The 23,305-nt window shown below is 37.0% G+C and overlaps 1 long non-coding RNA gene across 2 annotated transcripts in view; it reads left to right on the forward strand.

The window, feature by feature from the left end:
- LOC125168578 (uncharacterized) overlaps positions 1 to 22,962 on the forward strand; it is a 32,666-nt gene extending 9,704 nt beyond the window's left edge. The window contains exons 3-7 of one of the 2 annotated variants that reach the window (XR_007153207.1): positions 731 to 846; positions 956 to 1,047; positions 13,950 to 14,104; positions 15,629 to 15,734; positions 22,880 to 22,962. This is a non-coding gene — a long non-coding RNA (uncharacterized LOC125168578). Of the gene's footprint in view, positions 1 to 730; positions 847 to 955; positions 1,289 to 13,949; positions 14,105 to 15,628; positions 15,735 to 22,879 lie in introns of those variants that run through there. The other variant, XR_007153206.1, reaches the window with a different exon arrangement.
- The last annotated feature ends 343 nt before the right edge of the window (positions 22,963 to 23,305 follow it).

A 23,305-nucleotide genomic window follows, 5' to 3' on the forward strand; every position in this document is an offset into this window, starting at 1 on the left:
AGCAGGCTCCAGGCTCTGAGCTGTCAGCATAGGGCCTGACATGGGGCTCAAACCCACCAACCATGAATAGTATTTTAAAGGAGAGAACAAAGTTTTCATGTTCAGATATTATACCAAGCTCAAGTTTGCTAGTCAAGATGCTATTTAAACCTCTCGTTTCCATATGATTAACCTCTGTGTTATGAGGATGGTCATCCCATGACCATATCATAGGGTTTGTCTATAGACACACATGATTTGCTTCTTTAAAGCGTAATTGGGTTACCAACCATTTTACACCAATTGGATTAACCTACATTAACCTAGCAACATTAAATTCCCTTTGTAAACTAGGGAGTTTAACTAAAAGAATGATGAAAAATGACTTCCCTCTTTCCATTGATTTTGTGAATCAACTTCAAATTGGGGAATATTTTGACATTAAATGGCATGAAATTAAATAGAGTATTGGTAAGTATTCATTTTTGAGGACCAACATAAGGAAATATATATAATTCATCAACGCGGAACATCTATTTTGGGTCTGAGTAGTGGCTATTACCTACAAACAGGCTTTTTGGTCACAAGAGAATTGCTACGGATGACTTTTAACACATTGCTTAGTAAATTCTTCATTTACTAAGAATTTTCTTTTCCAGGGTCAACCAACAGTTTCTTCTTATAAGTAGAATGTATAAAATGCTGTTTTCCACAATAAAATCTGACTTTTCTCTCATCTTATTTTGTTTAGCTTATCCAACAAAAGTATTAACATATACATTAACAACGTCGAAAGTAGCCTACTTTAAGAGAAAATATGCAGAAGAAGAAGATTTACATCAAGATTACCATGGGTATTTTCCAAAAGTAAGGGTTTGCTTATCATTATTTGTTCCTTTTTATGAGTCTTGTCAATAGCAAAAAGCTCTAGTTTTCTTTTTTTCTAAAAATAGATAATGATGTATTTGCTTTCCAGCACCTGATATTGCCTGAGGACAGGACTTGCATTCTCAAACTTTCTCTGGAGAAGCTCAGGTTTCTTGAAGACCCAGAAACCTACTTAAGAAGGTCTGTGTTAATTAACAATTTGCTGAGGAAGATACATCTAGAGACGGAGAAAGAGAGCTATGAATACTTTAAAGAAGCTCCCTGTTATAAGACTGCTTATTCTGATACAAGAAAACGGCTGAAGTTCATGGTACAGGAATGCTGTTCTCAGTCTCTTTATTATGAAGAGCTGCATTCATATCATATTGTGCCTTATGCTTCGGAGAATGCCATTTATGGGATGGGCTACACTAGCAGCCACTTGGAGCAAAATTCTCAGTTGCTTATTTATAAAATGAATTAAAGTAACTGTTAAGTTCATTGATACTTTGTTTCTAAATGCCTGACCTGTTTTAGTGAAGATATTGAAACAAGGCACTAATTACCAGTGCACTTGAGATCAAAGATGGCATGCACGCTGAACTGAGTGGAAAGAACCCTGGTTATTACTCGGCAGTCCTTAGTATCGTCCAAATTGAAGCTATGTCCACATATTATAAAGCAGCAAATAAGTGCTGTAAAGGCAAAGATTTTTATGTTTTTTTTTTCTTAAAGATAAGATGATGTGTACAAAGGGACCTATGTCAAGGTCTCATGTGAATTTAAACTTTTAAGCCCCCGTTTCCAAATTCTGCCATTCCTAGTGGAAAGTGACAAAATGTGACCCTGAACTGACAATGCAGGATCCCTGAATATTAAGGGTGGAATGAATTTACTTTTCCGTAAATGATGAGGGGAAGATAGGCTCTTTCTGAAAAGTTTTGGCTTGTCAAGCATTGTGCCAAATAATTGTTTGACACCATTCTCCTTCTATGGTTCGTGGCAATTTAAGATGGGGCAAACATATTGCAACTTAACTGCTGAATGTAACAACCAGATTACTCCAAACTGATCCATTTTTTTTTGTTTTGTTTTATATTTTTGGCTTGATAGACATTTATCTTTTAAAGTAAAATTTATTAAAATGAGCCTTGCAGATGGGCTTATCTCTGAGTTCTAGAGGTCATTTAAAATTTGTGGTTGGTCTTAAGGGTTTAAATTTTATTTATGATGTCATTTTTATAGGCTGTGAAGCTCAGGAAAAGGGTAGGCAGGTCAATTTGTTTTAATAGCTTGACAATTAAAAAAAATCTTATCTGCAAAAATTAGTGAAAACCACAGAAATTCTACATGATGTTATTTCTTCATCGAAGAGTACTTTTAAGGCTGCCTGGACGAAACTTGCACTGATTTTTGTATAATAGCTGACCATTCACTATTTGACAAAATGTATCAGAATGCTTTTGGTGGTGAAGTTTAGATAAGTCCCTATATTTTGCAATTTGAAAGATAATTAACAAGTTGGATAGTTTCCTGAAATTATTTGAAGTGGTTCATAATGTTCTTTGAGGTTTGAGTGAGATGTCTGATTTCAGTGTCCAGAGTCATGTCCTATGGAGCATATCATTCAAAGAACTGTCATTAACTGATAAAACAGATTGGGAAAACTAGGTGCCAAAGGTATATTCAAGAAAATACCAAAGACCCAAAGATGAGTGTTAGAGAGACTATGATAATGAAGGTAAGAGTCTAAAATAAGGATTCCACGGGACACAGAAGAACATTGTTAAAGGGTTTTAGAACGATGTGCTTACTAATGTGCTTTCACAGCACTTTATACATAATAGTGATAATTAAGGACACTGCTTTAAACAAAGATACTACAGGCCTTCGGTGATCGTATGTTTTCACAAATCTAACTATGGTGACTTGTCAACATTGTACCTTCCCTAGTTGAATGCCGTCTTGTAACCAGGAAGTCCTTTATTTATTCAGGACAATTTTGTTCTTAGTTTTGATTTACTATTTGTTCCTTCTAATGAATCATCAGGTGAGTCACATGGATGTGTTTGGTATAAAGATTATTGGCACCCTAATTAGCATGTGTTGTTGAAGATTCTATAGATCTATAACTGATAAAAGTATCAGGTTTGTTTTTAATTGCTCAATTAGAATTTGTAGAAAATACTTTAGAAAAAACTGAAAAATTATAATTGAGGCTAATTTTTAAAGGCAATTTTGTATGAATGGTAGGATAGCTTTGAAACAAAAATAAATATTTAAAAATTAATTTAACGATACAATTTGGCACCAAAGTTCAAAAACTTTCTTTCACTGTTTATGAAATATCTTATTTCTAACAACACTTCTTTTAAAATGTAGGTTTCTTAAACAATGAGGATATTAATTGAATAGGCTCCAAATTAGATGGGATGATTATACCACATATAATTTAAAAATAGAATTAGCTCTCTAACAGTTTTAATTTTTTTTACTGAAAGAAACATTTGGTCTAGGACAGTGTCTATAAGAAAAATACACCAGTGTGAATAGATGTGACTTATAAAGCTGGCACATACTGAAATTGAGGACAGAAATGCAACTTTGGAATAGAAAAGAGAAGGACGGAAAAAATTACCAAGAAAGTGTGAAATTATAATAGTTAGGGTATGTCACAAAACTTAAACAAAGTAACAGCTCTTGGGCAATGAACCAGTAACAGATGTAAAGTCTGTTTTATTTGGTGACATCATTAACTGAGCTCTCTGATCTATACACTCATATGTAGACAAGGAAATGTCTTAGAAGCCAGTGGTATTTGTGAATATGGTTTTTTTTTAAGTTGATTTCAAAACAAGTTATTTAAAACTATCTTTAAGAGCATTTAATCTCTTGTCCAATAAACAATTCATAGATAATGAGTGGACTAATGTCATCTTGACTTTTTAAAAAATAACAATTTGTATTTAAATGATGTAAACTTGCCTGAGTCGACCAATAGATTGCTGTCATTTTACCATGGCAAACTGATATAGAGAGAGACTCTATATAGACCTGCTTTGTTGACCCCATCCCACATGCTGTATTATGGGAGAAGCAAAAGGTGAGAGACCAGTTTCAACTTTTTTGAACCTGGACCTCCTTTCTCTGGTAACAAAAGCCATCCTTAGATAAGAAAGACAGGATGAGAAATCTGAATGCCTTTGGTAATATTGATCATTCTTGTAGGTGCTCAAATGGCCTGAAGGCCTAGTAAAGAAGAAGACAATTTAAAAAAAAAAATGAGGAGAGGAAAATGAAGAGATGAGGAAGGAAAAAGGGGGGGGGCATAAAAATGAAAAAACATTATTAGTAAGTTAAAGGGAAAGTTGTTTCATTGTGAGGGTGGGTTGCTTACTTGCTATACTTATTTTTGCTTCCCTGTGTCTCTGTACACTTCCAAAAGTGGTAGCCATAATATATTGATATTTTCTTTCATTCATCAATGATGTGTAAGACTAGATTTTATTCAGCGTATATTATTTGAAATGTGATGTGACTGTGAAATAACTCTTAAACTGAGTTCCCTGGGTAGATGAATAAAGGAAAAAAACAGAAAGTAAGTTAGGGGAAAGACTGATGGTGAGCCTGTATATACATGGATAAGCTCATACGTATGATCAGCTTTTAAAATGTGCAACCCAAGGTTTAACAAATTAAGTGCTAGAGGACTTGGGAAAAAAGTCTACATCCCCACCATTTATTAAGCAACTACTATGAGCCAGACACTGTGCCAGGGTTGGATATGCAGAGGTGAAGAATACACAGTCCCTTTGCTCAAGCAGTTCACTGATGAAGGAGAAACTTGGAGATGTTTGGTTTTGTTTTAGAAGTAGTGAGAGGAACACCTACATTTCTCCTTTCTGGACTATAGGATGATTATCAAATGCGTGTCTCCAAAGGGGTTTATAGCTAAGAAGATGCACAGGGAGAAGGGAAGGTCTACTCATTTAGATATTAGAGTGGAAGCAATGTACATTCTACTTTGTAACATATTTTATGCTTGGAAGCATAATAGAAAGCCACTATTGTGAGAGGAAGTGAGGCTGGCCTTGGCTTATTCCTGGAGCACAGGGATCGTAGGAGAGGTGGGGAGACAGGTGCAAGTACAGAAGAATTCCTTCTCTCCTGCTTCTCTAGCTTTCCTGTTCTTTTACGGGGGAAATCAGGCTAATATTAAAGTGAAGGACAGACTTGAAGGAGAGGCAGAATTGGGAAATCATAGCCTAAGAGTTGTGTATAATGTGGTCAAAGTTAGAAGGTCAGCTTTCTTCGATTTGCCTTGTGCTGAACGGCTTGAATGCACCTCTGGATTTCTTAACACCAGCTATGGAGCCATCTTCTTTCCCTCCACCCTGAATCACTCCAGATTTTGCAGTTGGCTGTAAGCAGTGGTTATGGTTCTAATTCTGCACCCTCCCATTCCCCGCCCTGCCAGCATTGATAATGTGTTTGCTCAAAGATCCTTGGAAGAAGACAACAATTTTCAGTACTGGTTGAACTCTTTTGAGAAAGGGTTTCCAAAGTATATCAACCTAGAATTCATCAGTTTCTTGATACAATTCTTTATAAAACTATTGTACTTAGTCATTAAATAATTGACTACTAAGGTATTCTTCATGTTTCTAGGGTTCAATGTAATAGTTATCACTTGTGTATGTTTTGCTAAAGAAAATACCTGGAGTTGGAAACAATGAAAGATTGTGTGCGATTAATTCAAGCAGTTCATGATCATTTATGTAATTTTGGAATTTTAAGCATCTTCTCATTCGCGAACTTCATTCTGCACATCAGCAATGTGACATGTTTCAGGTGTTTTTGTCTTTGTTTTTTTTTTATTAAGTGGATCATGTCTCAAAGTTGTTACATTCGTAGTTGAACATTTTGAACAAAATTTTCCTTAGAGTAATTCTGTCTTTTCCCAGGGATTATTCTATAGTTGGGTAGATAAAGTCCATTCCTCTACACTAGCACTTCCCAAATCCTCTTGTGCATGTAAGTCCCGGGAGATCTTGTTAAAATACAAATTCCTTTCAGTAGGTCTGGGACAGGGCCTGAGATTCTGTATTTCTCAAGTCTCCTAGATGATGTGGGTGCTGCCTTGTCTGCCAACTACTCTTTGAATAATGAGGCCATACATCACATTGAGAAGCAAGCCTGTATTCTGGTTACTTTCAAAGAATACGTGTTCGTGTCTGTTTTCTATAGAAGTTGTTAATCCAAAGAAATTAAAGATAAAAAGTAAATGCCATAAACTGGTTCCCAAATTGGCCACAAATGTAATATTTTATACAGCAAAATACATACAAAATGATTTCTCATATAGATTTTATCTGCATCAAGTGCAAAAAAGGGACACGGACATAGCCATGTACCACTCTTATCAGCCAAGAAATGACATATGGTAAATTTCTCTTCTTGATTCCCCCCCCCCCTTGATTATACCCAGATAAGTGAGCTGTATTTGGTAACACTAGAACAAAGATGAAATGTTGTTGACAGTTAAGAAGAATTTGGCAATTTCTTGTCTGGCCGAATGTGAGAAAACCTTATAAAAAACATTCTATATTAAATTCAAACTTGTAGGTGAATGCATGGCCTGAAGAATTTGAGAAACATAAGCTGGAAAATGGCACCTGGATCTTCAGCTTCTTGTTTTGAACTCTTTATTGAGCTTTATTCCATGAGAGGTCCTCCCCTTGTTACGGACTCATTGTTCCTATTCAGTTGTCGGTGGAGGGTTGGTGTCGATGAGAGAGTCGCATAAATTGTCTAATTTGAGCATGCCAAGTGATTTTGTCAGGCTCTCCTTTGGTCATAAATTGTGGATATAGCTATTGTGAAATAATGCTGTCATAAATTTGTTATACACCATTAATGAAGGGTAAAGAAGCAGAAATTTAGTTCTGTGGGAATGCACCCAAATATCAAGCAGATGGTGTTCTACAACATTTATTTGGGAAACTGTGCGTCTGTTACATAATCTAAACTATGTCATTTTCACATTTAAAAATATCTGGGTCACGATTTAGAGTTTTTATTGGATTGTTTTTTAAACTGAGAGGAAGAAGAAAGGTAACTGTATTTTAAATCATATTTGACACGTTACTAATAAAATTTTATTTCTGGTGAAATAAAGGTGCCTTATTAAGTGGGGGGAGGGGGAGGTCATGAGCATGTGGCAGTTGCTTTATGTCCCTCGATTGCAGAGGCCTCATTTTAAAAGCATATGGTTATATTTCTTCAGCAGTTTGCTTTCAACACAAAATTTGCTTAAGTATTTGGAAGATAGTCCTAATCTTCTGGCAAGTTCTCTTCACTAAATTTGGCCTCAAAATGGTTTTTAGGTAGCATGAGTCAGAAGAACATGTGACAGAACTCACTCTAGTTTAGGCCTTATTCAAACAATGTAAGTATCAATCTCAGAGTCAAAGGTAATTTCCCATTAGACTAGAATGGCAACAGATGCCCCCATCAGTTCTCCAGAGATTTGTTAGGGGGAGGAGAGGTGGAACACACAAGGAAGGTAGATTTCTTCTCTTTCTCTTGGGAGCTGGTATTTATTAATCAATTTTGCGAACCAGTGATTGTGAAGTGCCCTATAATGCATTGACTTAGGAGGGACATCAAAGCCCAAGTGTAAGGTATTTCCAAGAACACAATATTTTTCGTGTATATCCAGCAAGACGATGGATTGATGAAATGCATAGTTATTTGAGCAACCCAGGAACAACCAACCCATATAAATAAAAGAGACTTACGTGTGTGTTACAAACTTAAGCACATACAGATGGACACATCTAAGATGGTAACATAAAGATCCAGTTGATCTCTTCCAGGAGTCAAAAAACAACCTTATATAGTATATAAGGGCATCAGACAGTTTCCAGTATATATTTTGTGGTAATGAATCATGTTGTCCAAGTGACTCTTAGATTTTTCTTTCATAAATAAATGCATTTTTTCCACTTGTGCTCTATTTGTGAATCCAAAAGTAGATGATTATGTTTTTCTTTCCTATTTGAAAGTTTATGGAACACACACACACACACACAAATATATACACGCAAACCACAGATTGCAGGTAGATGGGGTTTTTAAAAACCTATTAAGAAGTGAAAGAAATGAAAGAAAGGGTGGCATCGGGCTCTTTGCTGACAGTTCAGAGCCTGGAGCCTGCTTCAGATTCTGTCTCCCTCTGTCTGCCTCTCTCCCACTCCCACTCTGTCTTTCTCTCTCTCAAAAATGAATAAACATTAAAAATTTTTAAATAAAAAAAGTAAAAGAAAGAGTAACTCAGAATGCTTCTCTCAGGAAGCTTGGAATCTACATGAGAATTTCAAGCCGTATTGAGAAGCATGAATATAGTGGAGTTGTTGAGTAAGGACAACTTTAACCTCAAAACAAAGACCCACCACAAAACAGGTTTTTTTCATCTTTTTTCCTGTTCCCTGTTCCTGACATTATATCTCCCCATCATTCTACCCTACCTCTAGCCCAAGTCCTCTATTTGTGACCTGATTGCTATCCCCAAGATTAATACACGTGGCAAGCTCTACCAAGACAAATATTTATAAAGCCTTAGTTAAATCATCCCAGCCCCATGTCTTCATATTGTGACTATTTTCATAAAATTCTTTGATATGAGTCTTCTGAGTTAAATATATATTCCATAATGTGACCCACTCCCAAACTTTCACTTATCTGGAAGATACTTTTGCTATGGCCCCATGAGTTTTATAAGTAGAAATATTTGTAAACAGTGCTGTATAAACACAAATTATATTGAATTACCATGACTCCTCTCAAGGGAAAAGAAGGCCTATCAATCTATTTCCTATGTTCATATGGACAAGTAGAATATAGCACCACTTTGACCAACTGTAGTTGTAGTTATTTCTATAGTTTATGAGGAAGCCAAATATGGAAGTTTTATATACACACATATATGTCTTATATTTCCTTCTCATCAATTTGTGATACAAAATAGTTGACAATTTTTTATTTATCAGATTAAGACAACCTCACCCTCACCTGACCTCATTGGTAGGTCTTTCTGGTCTTTCTCCTAGGAAAATCCTTCCCAAGGTGCTCCAGGCCATTTCCACTGGTCACCAGCCAGCTGTGGCCTGTCAGAAGAGAGGGGGACCTCATAGAGTGGCTCATTTTGCCATCAAAGGATGTAGTGACTCAAGTGTCAACATGGTGTCCTTGTGGAAACGAGGAACACCTGGGTTTGTAGTTACTGTGAAAAGGGAAACTGTCTCCTTACAATGGAACCTTATCCTGACTGCCCTATTTTTATAAAAGACACATAGGCTAGGGGCCCCTGGGTGGCTCAGCTGGTGAAGTGTCCAACTTTTGATTTTGGCTTAGGTTGTGATCCCAGGGTTGTGGGAGGAAGCCCTGCATCAGGCTCTGCACTGAGTGTGGAGTCTGTTTGGGATTCTTTCTCTCTTCCTCTCCCCTTCTTCCCTGCTTGTGCTCGCTCTCTGTCTCTCTTTCTCTCTCTCTCAAAAAAAAAAAAAAACCACATAAGCTAAACTCCTCATGTGGAACTCTCCAAGGAAATGTTCACCATTGACATTAAATAATTGAGAGACTAAATGCACCAGCAACGGTTGTCTCTGTTTAGCTTTCAAAATAAGCCAACTCTAAACTCTTCTTTCTGCTGTAGTTGATAGGCTATGAGGAACTAGAAAAAAAATATAAAACACTAAATAGTTCACTGTCTCTGATTTGAATTATGTCCACTTTCCTGGATCCCTGCATAATTACATGGAATTGAATTGATGTAGTTCGCACAGATGGAGAGAGCTTTCTGCCTGGGGGTAAGAAACAGTCATGTTGTGGGGAGGCAGAATCACAGAAGCAACCTGGAAAGTGGGTATGAATGCACCAGGGACTTAAATATCTATTTCCATATTTAGAAGAAAAGGATCCTGGGCATGGGTCCAAAAACTTAGTGTTGTTTTTCCTTCTTTGAATTTGCTCTAAGAGTGTGAGTCCCTTTCAGACAAATGGGCTGGAATGATTGCTTCTCTTGCTTGTGTACTTCACAATTTATTTTCATTGGCTTGATTTCTTTTGAAGAAACTTGTATGTTTCTTTATGTACTGCTGGCCTGCTGCTTTATAAACTTGTGTCTTATAAAAAGAACGAAACCCTAGGCTTAATGGTTCTGCATATATAGTTTGATGTTACCCGGGGGAAGCCCAAATGAAGATTACAGTATTGGAAGAATGCTCCCAGGCAAGGTGAGAAAATGTACATTTTATATATAAATTATGACATCAGTTCGTTAATGGGTCTAGCCTTTTCTCTCATATCCAGTACCTTCCACAACAACTCAGCTTATAGGGTAGATATTGACTTTTAATCTTAGAGTCCCAGTCCAACTCTATAGGAACACTTATCACATTAAATATTTTGCTTTTGTGGGTATCTTTTGTTGCTTGGATAATGAGAAGCTATTTCAAAAATTTGGGTTCCTGCATTTTTGTTTACTGCCACCAATGGATCTCAGAGATTTGCTTCTCTTAGCTAGCTATTGAGTAAATGAAACCAGTTGAGAGCTCCCTGGGATACTGAGGTTTTAAAGATACTATCCTGCCCTGCAGGCAAAAATATAGAAGGGATAATAAAAATGTATCCCAGATTCTAAGTCAAAATAGGTTTACCTAAATTTCATGGAAAATACAGGATTGTCCTGTGAGAGAATGAGGAGATCCCATCTAGTTGGGAAGAACAGGCAGGTATTAATGAAAAAGTAGAGCTCAAAAACAACTCTGAAGAAAAGGTAAACTTTTAATAGGCAGAAGAAGGGGGTCAATGACCAAAGGGACAGAACTAGGAATTTGGGGGTATGATTGGGGGACAATCTGTAGACTGGATTAGCTGAAACAAGGGAAGCAATGAAACATGAGATTATGAAATGATTAGGGGGCATTTTGTGGAGGGCTTTGAGCATCAGGCTTAGGCATTTGAATACTCTTTGGTGTAATGGGGAATGATTGATAGTTTTTTGGTGGCACTTTGGGACAGTTAGTCTTGTAGTAGTTTATTTGATGGATTGGAACAAGGAAACAGAATAGATGGGGGATACGTGAGGTAAGGTGCTTGGTAGATAAAGAAATAATGTGGTAAGTGGAAGTGGCAAGATAGTTAGGACAGACATTGCAGAGACATGGTAAATGTTTGGATATGGAGGGTGAGGGATAATGAATGAAAGGTAACTATAAGGTCTAGCCCTGCATTGTCCAATATGGTGGTCACAGCCACATGTAGCTAGTAATCACTTCAACTATAGCTAGTCTAAATCGACATGTAGGGGTAGAATATACTCTGGACTTCTAATAATTTTTCACCAAAGAATGTACATATCTCGTTAATTTTTATATTGATTACATGTTAAAATGCGACATTTTATATATTTTGGGTTAAATACAACATTTAAAGATTAACATGTTTCTTTAAAAACTTTTAATGTGACTAGTAGAAAATGTAAAATTACATGTGTGGCTCACATATTTCTCTTGGGCAGTACTTGTTTAGACTCTAAAGAACTAGGAAAATGGTGGACTATCTATGGACATAGAGGAAAGAGGAGCAGGAGCTAGTTGAGAGGGAGAAATCACCAACTCAGATTTTAACATTTTAGCTTGGAGTGAATCCTTGAAGTGAAGTGTCAAGCCGTTGAAAATACAAATGTGGCATTAAGAGAGGGTTGAGTGGTCAATTGCTAAATCTTCCAGAACTACTAAGAATGACTCAAAAGAATGATTATCATTTTGAGTATATAACGAATAATTTATCCATCCTGGCATACCTCTTAAGATTCAATATGGCATATGTGGACCTCTTTGACCTTCCATATGGGCCTTTATCCTTACAAAATTCTCTTTAGTTTCAAATTCTTACAGAAAGAAATGATGTACAAAGTGCTGGGGACTTAGGACGGTGGGAGAGGAGAGTGTGCAGTGCGGTGTGCTTACACAGCTATATCCAAACTGATCGCTTGGGTGTGGCAATGTGAGCACTGACACTAAGAAAAAAACAACACATATGCTTTGGAGCATTTGGGAGGAAGCAAAGATGGTCTTTATGATATTATAATCTTATTTGTGGCCATAAAACACCACCAGACAGTGAGATTCTTCTTTGGTCCCAGTATATCTAGAGTATACCCAGGAGATGCTCCATATACTTTGATCCAATATTGTCTGTTCATTAAGGTGTCTCAGAATCCTCCACTGGATAGACTGTCTTTTTCACTTGAGCCTCTTTCTATTTGTCCTCATTGTCTGCCTTTTCTTAAACTGCTTAATTACATGTCTCTTTTCTCCCGTAGACATACAGAAACCACATATTTATCTTTATCTCCCCCAAAGTGCTCAATTTTCCTTCATTCAGCCAGTGCTATGGTGAATGAATAAACATTTAAATAGTTACCACTTGTTGAGTGTTTACTATATTCTGGGCACTGAACTAAATGCTTTGTAAGTACTTAATTTCCTTCTCACCCACCCTATGGGTTACATTTTATTATCTCTCAATTTACATAGAAGGGAGCTGAGGCACAGAGAATTTAAGAAACCTCTCTAATGCCATCCATGTGTTACATTGTAGAGCCAAAATTGGAACTCCTGTGGTCTGACTCCAAAGACTCCAACATGAGTGAAGATGTATGTTAGTTCTTAGGAAAATATTTTTCAGAGTCAGACACAATACCAAGTCTTAGTTCCACTACTTATACCTGCAGAGACTTGAGGAAGTTCCTCTCCAAGCTTTCTTTCCACTTGATTTTCTTCTATCTAGAGTAGGAGAACTGATTTCCCATAACTCTAAGGTTTATTATGTGAGTCACATGAATTAATGCATGCACAACATTTATTGCCATGCCTGACTTAAGGTCTATGCTCAAGAAATTTTAGCGATGTAAAATAAATAATCATGTAAGATAAAAATGCCAATGCATTAACACAATTAAGTAAATTTGATACTAATTCAGAAACCATGAGAAATCTTTAGTGTTCCGTTCATCCTGGGTTCCCCACTTCTTCCAAAATGGCTTCATATAAAATGGTTACAAATAAATAATTCTGATGCTTCTAATGACAGTTCTCAAAGTATGAACTAGTTCTTCTCCACGAATGGTGCTTTGTTCCATGCCAATGTGTATAAATTAATCATCTGTGGGGAAGGGGGTGTTCACAGACCAGGCCTTCCTTCCTTCCAAGGACAGGCTAAAGAAACCTAAGACACGTACACACACGCATCACAAATGAATTGAGCGCAACTGGTACTGGGATAAAAAAAGCAAAGCGTGGCTACAATATTTGCACTGTATATTTCACAGGCCATGTTCCTAGGAGCTAAGTGATACCCACACCACACAGCCACAACTACAGGCTTTCCAAGCACAAAGCCTCCTCCCCACAAAGGATTCCAGTCAGAAAGAGAATCTGCTTCCATACTGGTAGCCAGAAGCCTGAGTAAGGGCCCTTCCCCAAGCTTAGCAGTGTTTTCAAACACACTCAACTGCCAGATGGCTATTGGTCTGATTCACAGGAATTTGGTATGATCACCAAGGTAATGTGTCCAATTTTTAATTCCCACTCTGATAGTTCAACTTGAGAGGAAATAAATACAGCTAGGCAAGTTGGCAGCAAATCAGAACTTCAAAGCCATGTGTTCAAAAGTACATTATTGACAGGTCGCAGTTTAAACTAGGAGGAGAGTTTTTTCTACAGCTTTGAGAATTGTGGATTTGTCGCATGTGGTGGCCAGATAGACAGTTGGAAGGCATCTTGCTTAGTTTTCTCATTTTATAGAGAGAACAGAACCCAAGAAGGTAAGTGATTCAGGATTGAAATGTCATTCGAAACCAGAAATTTCAACACCTTACCAGATCTGAACATGTTTAAAAATTATAATCATCTATTTTGCTGATAACATTATCATTAATGAATGCCAAAGAATTTAAGGATTAAGCTTCAATATTAAATCTATTTTATAGCCATGTAACTCCTTGTAATCAATGATTTTTATGTTTCCTTCTCTAGACTGTGAAGTACCCAAGAGAAAGACTGTCCTTTGCTCGTCTGTTTTTCTTTATCCTCAGGAACTAAATAAATGTTTCTTGAATGAATAAATGAGTAGACCTGAATCCATCTGTAACATTTCCTTTGCAGAGCACTTCACACAAAGTGAAACTCAGGTAGGCCTCTACCTAATTAGGAGGGTGACAGGGAAAGTAGGCCCTTGGAACAAAAGGCACAATACCTGTTCAGTAAATTTGAGTCAAAAGAATCAATGTTGCAAATGAAAAGCTAACATGCAAGTGAAACTTGCCTGCTTCTAGCTTCTACCAAGTTAGAAGTCCTGCTAAACGGATGTGGATGCTAAAATGGAGCACAATGACAAATGCATGCTCTGCTAGAAGAGGGGCTTTCAGGGCAAGGTAAACAGATCTAATTCCCAGTCTCTCTGGGCATCATCATGTAGAACAGCTGGTGCCAATGTGGCCAGAAAGAGCAAATCTTCAAGTAGGAAAATAGACGTATTATGCCAAAATTAAATGAGTAAAGGAGGTGAGAGTATTATACTCTAATTTTTGAGTACGTTGCAAAAAAAAATCATATTAATAGATGGAAGGGATTAAGCTTAAGACTGTGCTTTCATCCAGAGCTAGGAAAGACTTCAAAGAAAAGGGTTTTAGGTACAATCCATTAAAATAGAAGTAGCCAAATGATGGATTGCTCAGTCGGAACATTGAAAGTCGGTTGGAAGGAAATATACAATTTGGCATTCTTAATTTCAAACCCAGGACTCAGTTCATTGCCCTTACAATTAGACTCTGGTATTATATACTTGACTTTTGAGGTTAGCATTTAACACATTAAAAAAAGCAATACATGGGTAAGGATTCTTTTTCCGTCACATGACAGAAACCCAACTGGTTTAGGCCACAGGTCTAATTCTGCATACATAAAGGGACACTGCTGGATTCAGGGAGCTTCTCTCCCTCCAGTGCCTGATTCTGGCAAATGAAAGGAACTGTTTCTCCATGTGCTTTTTTAGAAAGTTTGCTTTGAAAGTCAATGTTGGACAATTCGTTCATTGTTCTTGGCCATGTCTATCCTTCTTCTGAAGCACTGAATGCCTCAGCTTCAGTGTTTGGAAAAAGAATTTCTGCAAATAAAAAAGACATCTGGTAATATTTCAGAAACATTATGTTATTACACTAATTTTTAACAGACTCTCTGATGATTTGCAAGCCCAAATGGAACAAAAATGTTTTGCTAGCAGCAATTAGTATTATTCATAACATATGTGTAATTTCAGTGACTTCAATATATATTCATAGTATTTATGTGTATTTAAAATACTAACTCCTGGGGCACCTAGCTGGCCCGATTGGTGGAGCATGCAACTCTTGATCTTAGGAGATGTGAGTTCGAGCCCCATGCTGGGCATAGAGATTACATTAAAAAAAAAAAAGTATTAACAAAAATACTAAATATCTCTTATTTGAGGTTGAATTTATCTTAATTTTTCTTTGGAGCATATCAAGTAACTGTCAACCTCAAGAGTTTTTAATCTCAATAGATTCTTGACAGATCTATATAAGCCTATATGAATAATAAAACTGAATTTTGAGGAGACATGGTAAGGTAGAAACTTCTGAGTTGAAATGTACATATCAAGGATTCTTTGACTTAGTTCCTACTTTTCTTTGCAGTGTCTGTTCCAAAGGCACAGTCAGCCCCCATCTTCCTACAATACCGTCCTCTGCCCCACCCCACCATGACACACAGAAAGACCAAGAACTGAAAATACCCTTAAAAGTAAGCTATAGCATATCTGGTTCCAGCTTCTGGGAATATTTTCTATTATTCAAGAAAAATGGGGCTGAAGTGACTATCAACACTATCTATTTTGCCATCTGGAACTTAAACCCATCATCAGCCCTTTCTCACTGTCTACCTTTTCTGATTAGGGTCATTATGCCCCTATATAAGCATGTTGCTCTCCCCTCCTATGTCCACCTGTGTCATTAATCCTTGTTTTTATGCATTGATTTAGATACTGAAACTTCTAGAGAACAGGACAAGAAATGAGCATTTGGGTATAGGGAGGTGACATAGAGTTTTGCTTTGTATTATTGGAGATATAGTCTCAATATGTACAAAGGCTTTATTGGAGGGGAGGCCAAAACAAAAGTAATTCCAATACTTTGATGGTCCACAATATCAAAGAATCAAGTAGCAGAAATAGGAAGTGATTAATGATTTCACTAAAATCCAGAAGAGACATAATAGAATAATATCTCTAAGCCCTGGAAATTGAGTTAAATGCTATGTACATCAATATGCCTTCTAACTATAATAAGCTGTACTAAAGCTAAACCACAATCCTAGTGTATTGGCAAACATAGATGTATCTTTCTTCATTCCATGAGGAGTAAAGTGAAAAACAAGAACAGACCTCAATGATAGCTGGGGTATTGCTCAACATGCAAAACTCTTTCAGAATAAAAGTAATGTTATGTGACCATTATAACTCAGAGGAATAGAAATATCTTTAAATGATTAACGCTTAAGCTAGAAAAAGATTTAGAAAAAAAAAACAGAGTCTACAATAACATTTATAAAGCTATGACATCTATAAACCAGGAACAGAAAGCTATAAAAAGAGAACAAGTTGTACAGAAAAGATGATCAGATGAACTTAAAAGTCAATAGTTCGAGATGAAGATGAAGCTGGATGGGGAGAGAAAAGATTACATAGCAATTAAAAATACAGAGCAGACTAAAATCCATATTGGAAAAAGAGCAGAATGTCGATTTAAAGTCAATAATGGGGGGTACCTGAGTGGCTCAATAGGTTAAGGTCTGACTTCAGTTCAGGTCATGACCTCGTGGTCCATGAGTTTGAGTCCCTCATCAGGCTCTGTACTGACAGCTCAGAGCCTGGATCCTGCTTTGGATTCTGTGTTTCCCTCTCTCTCTGCCCCTCCCCGCTCATGCTCTGTTTCTCCCTCTCTCTCTCAAAAGTGAATTAAAACAGTAAAAAAATGTTTAAATCAATAATGGGAATGGTAATATGAAGGCAAATTTAATAAATTTTTTCCCATAATGCAGAGGCAAAAATTAAAGAGTTTTAAATATTGTGAAAAGAGTGTTGATAGAGGACATACAGTGAAGAGAAAGGCTTTAAAATGTAGATATTTAAGTGAGGAATAAATAGTTGAATAGAAGTGATAGTAAAAGATATCACTGAAAAAATACTTCTCAGCATACAGATTAAAAGGGCTCATTATGTTTGAGAAAAAGTTGACAAAATTCCAAATCATGGAAAGATGTTTCATTATATAGATAAATAAAATTATCATAAGCATTCAGACATGAAATATAAAGGCATATAAAAGACTACAAATCAGCAAAGTATAATGCCAGAAGGTAGTAAAGCAATGTATACAGACTATTGAGACAAGAACTTCATAAGTCACAAATTCTTTTTAAATGTTTATTTATTTATTTTGATGGGGGGCAGAGAGAGAGGGAGAGAGAATCCCAAGTAGGTTCCACACTCAGCATAGACCCTGGTGTGGCGCTCAGTCCTACGACTGCAAGATCATGACCTGAGACAATTATCAAGAGTTGGACGCTTAACTGAGCCACTCAAGCACCCCTCATAAGTCAAGAATTTTAAATGTGAATTAGGTTGGTGGTCAAGTAAAAGAGATATAAACATATTCCAAGGTACGCAAAGTCTCAGAAAATGTCACCCTATTATCTTTTGTATCAGTTAGTGATTGATGCTTAAATCACCCTAAAATTTAGAGCTTTAAAGCCTCAAACATTTATTATTTCTTATAAGTTTACAGCTCAGGTGGGTAGTTGGTAGAGCTGGACTTATCTCTGTTGGTTTTGGTTAGCCTTGCTAGTGCATCTGCAGTCAGTTGATGAGTTGGTAGAGGGCTAGGATAGCCTCACACACAGGTCTGATGATTGGCTGGCCATCAGGTGAGACAACTGTGGTGAAGGAACCACATACATTTCATCATTTAGCAGGCTACTCCTGGCTTATTTAGCTGGTGGTTTCAGACTTCCAAGAGTGGGAGAACACAAGACTTTCTGAGGAGGCCTCAGCTCAGATTGATTCAACATTACTTTCACCATATTGATTTAGTCAGAGTAACTCATAAGGCCACAAGAATTGGGAAATAGACCACCTCTTTAAAAAAATTTTTTTGGGGGCGCCTGGGTGGCGCAGTCGGTTAAGCGTCCGACTTCAGCCAGGTCACAATCTCGCGGTCCGTGAGTTCGAGCCCCGCATCAGGCTCTGGGCTGATGGCTCAGAGCCTGGAGCCTGTTTCCGATTCTGTGTCTCCCTCTCTCTCTGCCCCTCCCCCGTTCATGCTCTGTCTCTCTCTGTCCCCAAAAAAATAAATAAACGTTGAAAAAAAAATTTTTTTTTAATGTTTATTTTTGAAAGAGAAAGACAGAGCATGAGCAGGGAAGGGGGAGAGAGAACGGTAGACAGAGAATCTGAAGCAGGCTGCAGGCTCTGAGTTGTCAGCAACAGAGCCTGATATGGGGCTTGAACTCACAAGCCATGAAATCATGACCTGAGCTGAAGTCAGGTGCTCAACCAACTGAGCCACCCAGGCACCCCAGGAAATAGACCACTTCTTAATGGGAGAACCTGCAAAAGCATATTACAGAAGACATGGATACAGGGAGGGAGGGGGTGGAAAATTAAGGGTGTATTTGCAATCAATCCAACATATCTTAAAAGAGTTGAAGAAGTGCTGACTCACTCTAAGAAATTAAGAATGGGGAAACTGATATAAAAAACTGTCAGTGAGCATTGAAATCAGTTAAAACAACATTAAGTATAAATGAATACTAGAAGTATGTTTACAAAACTGGGTAAAATATAAAAATTATTCTTAGAAAGTTTATAGGGGTGCCTGGGTGGCTCCGTCAGTTAGCGTCTGACTTCCACTCAGGTCATGATCTTGGGGTTCGTGGGTTCGAGCCCCACATCCGGCTTTGTGCTAACAGCTCAGAGCCTGGAGCCTGCTTCGAATCTGTGTCTCCCTCTCTATCTCTGCCACTTCCCTGCTCATGCTCTCTCTCTCTTTTATAAATAAACATTAAAAGAGAGAGTGAGAGTATATACTGTTAAAGATTTAAGTTCTGTACTATCCTTTAAAAATTGTTTTTAGAAACATAACTTTCATGGATTACTGTGGATAGTAAAGAGAAGAGAACTAAAACTCAAGACAAAGGAGTATAAAAGCTAGCAGGAGACAAGTTAATATGATAGACACTCATCTTATTCCTTAGTCCTATGGACTTCAACCATCTCAGAAACAATTCTAGAACATTTATGTCTTTATGTACCTGAGAACCCCTTTCTCTAACCTTTCACCTTTGTACCAGTGAAAAATGGCATGGTTGGTATACATCAGGTCTAGTTTGGTCCAGGCAAGTCCTCAATCACAGATGTGGCATTGCTCAGAATGCAGGTAGCTCTCAGTGGTTTTGACTGGCTCTCCATAGGGAACAATAATGGCAGGTTGGTAATTGAGGATGACTTTAAAGTTAGTGGGGCACCAACCTATATTGATGCATGCTTCAGTTGGTCTTGATGTGACAAAGGCAGCAGAGACATTTTTGAGATTTAGATAACCCAGCACAAAAGACAGCAGAAAGAATGTTTACATTTAACCAACAGAATGAATATCTTATCTGTACTCTGCTATAGTCAATCATTTGTGATATAATTGGCCCATGATTGTGACTGTGGCATATATGGCCAGAGGGAAGTGGGCAAGGGGATTGATTTGGAATTCTGTCAGTCCAATATTCAGGGTATTATCAAATTTGAGGAAATAAGTGAAAGAATAAAAAAATCTTGCTACTTAGTTTGGGCCTTCTAAAAAAGCAGAGGCAGAGTTAGGATTGAAAATACTAACTCTTTATTTGGGAAACACAAGCCATGGGTAGTGAGATTGAGAAAAAGTGAAATGAGGCAAGGAAAAAAAGCAAAGCAAAGCAGTGGTTATAGCTTCACAAAGAGTAAGAGGAGACTTGGCAGGTCATGGAGCATGAGTGTTTACTTGGCACACAGGTATTATCTGAAAGGCAGGAAAAGACAAGCTGAATCTTGGATTGTCCTTGGAGGGGAGAAAGGAGGGGGAATTTATCTGCCCGACATCCTCTCATTCCCTGTTTCCCATTGGTCAAGATTCATCATGCTCTAGGTAAACCACGTTTGCAGGATTCATCATGCTCTAGGTAAACACTCAGAAAACTTAGATACCATACCTATGGCATGTCATTTCACCTGAGTCCAGAAATAGATCACATGACATGAATAAGCTAAAGGAGGCAGGCAGCACCTTTGCAAGAAGGGAAACAGAGGAGTTAGGAGTGCTTACAAGGTTTTATCCATTCATGTGGTAGGATTAATGTCATGTGGGCATTCAGTACTGAGGTTTCTTTCAGTTATTCTTGTAGATAACCTTCTGATCTACTGTGGCAGCACTAACAGTGTATTCTAGGGTGGTGATGATGATGAAGAGATAGGGCTGGACTATATCTTTGGGAACCCGAGGGACTAAGAAATAGAAAATTCCTGGTTTGACTTTTCATTATCAATATGATTATTAGAACTAGACCTATCATTCAAACTGGAAAACCAATAAGCTTTGTAGACCTGTACCCTGGCTGAGAGGTTTTGAGCCCAGTCACAAATAGTATCAATCACTTTGTCACCAGTAGTGCAGTTGTCCACAGGTCTGCTTTCTGCCCCACCTTCCTTGCCGGTGTCAGATGTTATAGATGGAAAGGCTTCTAGGTCTACTATGTTTTCACCGATAACCATGAGGCTTTTGAGTTACAATCTTGCACTGGCAGGCAGTATTTTCCTGATAGGGCCACCCTTTCCTGGTTCTTAATAAAGCAGGTATAGATATTAAAACATAAATCCCTAAGTATATACCAAATCCATTTGTTTATCTGAGTCACATAGCTTCAACTCCTATTCAATAAAGTAGGTTCTTTATTTCTGGCCACAGACAATTTTCTTTTTCTGCTTTTAAGTTGAGCTATGTAGAATAAACTTTAAAAAAATCTGGCTATTGTAATTATTGAGAGTAAGGTGTGTAGTCGTGGTGAGTTTTCTTTCATTTGCTTAGTCTGCATCTTCACCTGAAGTCTCCCCATGCATTCTAAATTTTATCCTTTGAAATACAACCTTTACCTTCAATTGAATTCTCATGTATACAGGGTGTGTTCCTGAAATCTCTCTTCTCTCTTACCAGTGGGCTTCCCTATTCTTTTTTTTTTAATTTTTTTTTTTAGTGTTTATTTATTTTTGAGAGAGAGAGAGAGAGATTGACAGAGTGCAAGCAGGGTAGGGGCAGAGAGAGAGGGAGACACAGAATCTGAAGCAGCTCCAGGCTCTGAGCCGTCAGCACAGAGCCTGACGTGGGGCTCAAACTCTCGAACTGTGAGATCATGACCTGAGCTAAAGTCAAAAGCTTAACCCACTGAGTCACCCTGGTGCCCCAGGGCTTCCCTATTCTTATGCCATTGCTCTACCATTTTGCCATAGCTTTAAAGGAAATTTTGATGTTCTGTAGGGTAATTCACCACTTGTTTTTCACATTTTAAAAAACGTTCTATATGTTCTTGCTCATATCCTTAGGAGTCAGCTGTTGAGTTCAATGATCAGTGTCAACTAATTAGGGAGAAGTTAAGGGATGCTCTTGGAGGAGTTCATTGAGAGGATGTGACCACCAGTTGACCCTCAAGCAGGACCTGGGCAATTGGACACTCCTTACTCCCTCCCCTGCTCTTGGAATGTGTGTTCTACCCACCCTTCCCAATGCTAGGAGCTGTTTCAAGAACATAACCTTGAGAGAGCAAGGTGTTGTTGAGACCATCTGGGCTGAATACATGGTTGAACCCAGTTAAGGCCTTTATATAAACTTTTAAGTCTGGTGGGTAGATGTGGAGATTTACTGATCTTGTGGCTACCCAAGACAAGCTTTATATGTAAGTTCCCTTACTTTTTAAATCTGCCGCCTACTAATGTGGAGTGGTCTGCCTCTTAGTCTCCCCTTGCCCTCTGTGTATAGGGGACAATTTGTGACTCAAAAAACACTCTGTGTCTTTCTGTTTACTCAAATTTTCTTCTATATTCTCCAGGTGGGGTTTTATAGTTTATTTCTCTAAGGGTTTGCACATTTGTGTTAGCATTATTCCTAATTAGTTTATGGCCTTTGTTGATATAGTAAATTGAATTTTTTTTAAAAAATTATATTTGTGATATATATGTATATATATATATTATATGTATATGGGTTATAGGAAATCTGTTGATTTTTATTGTTGATTTTATCTGGTTACTGTACTGACTTTAAAAGTTTTCCATTTGATTTACCTGGTTTCCTCAGGTATAAGATTATCTTCAAAGATTGCAGTTTCATTGTTTTTTTACCTGATCAATTTAATTTTTATTTATTGATTCTTCCTTGGACCTGCATTGTAATGCTAATAATAGTACTAATGGGTCTTCTTATCTCGTTCCTGACTTAGTGGAGATAGTTTTAGTATTCTACAACTAAGTATACGGTTTATGTAAGTTTCTTGTTAATGGCCTTTATTAAATTTAGTTTTCTTCAATTGCTAGCTTATTGTTAGATTATCCTTATCATTAGGAAGTGTGTGGAATTTTATTAAATTCTTTTTTATTTTTGGCATTTGTTGTCAAGATGCTTTGATTGTTTACAACTTTTTATTTAATATTTCCTAATGATAAACAATTCTTAACATTCCTAAGATAAATGCTATTTGGTTGTAATATAGTACTATTCTTTTAATTCTCTTTAGAATTTGATTTGTTAAAGTCTTCTCTAGAAATTTTGTTTCTCTATTTATAATTAAATATTTTTCTTCTGTTTTGATATCAGGATTATGGTGGCATGGAATCTTACACTGAAGAAGATAAAGCAAAGGAACTACACTCCATTTAGACAATACATATTACAAAATAAGGAAACAAAATCTGAAAGCATAATACTAATTATCTGAATATAAAGAACACACACTATATATGTGTATATATGTATATGTATTTATTTTTATATGTATATGTAGCTAAGTATATGTATAAATATATATTTATTAATATAAAATATACATAATATATAATATATATTTCATTATATATAAAGTTATGTGTTATGATGGAGCATGTGCTCAGAAAAAATATATAGTCATATTTGTTCCTTTAGCAAAACAAACACAAAAGAAACAGAATGATAATAAATATGAATTCAGAAGTTAAGGAATTATAAAACAAAAATTTGCAGCATTGGTAAGTAAACTAGAGTTAG

This window comes from Prionailurus viverrinus, chromosome B3, assembly GCF_022837055.1.
Source record: "Prionailurus viverrinus isolate Anna chromosome B3, UM_Priviv_1.0, whole genome shotgun sequence".
NCBI lineage: Eukaryota > Metazoa > Chordata > Mammalia > Carnivora > Felidae > Prionailurus > Prionailurus viverrinus.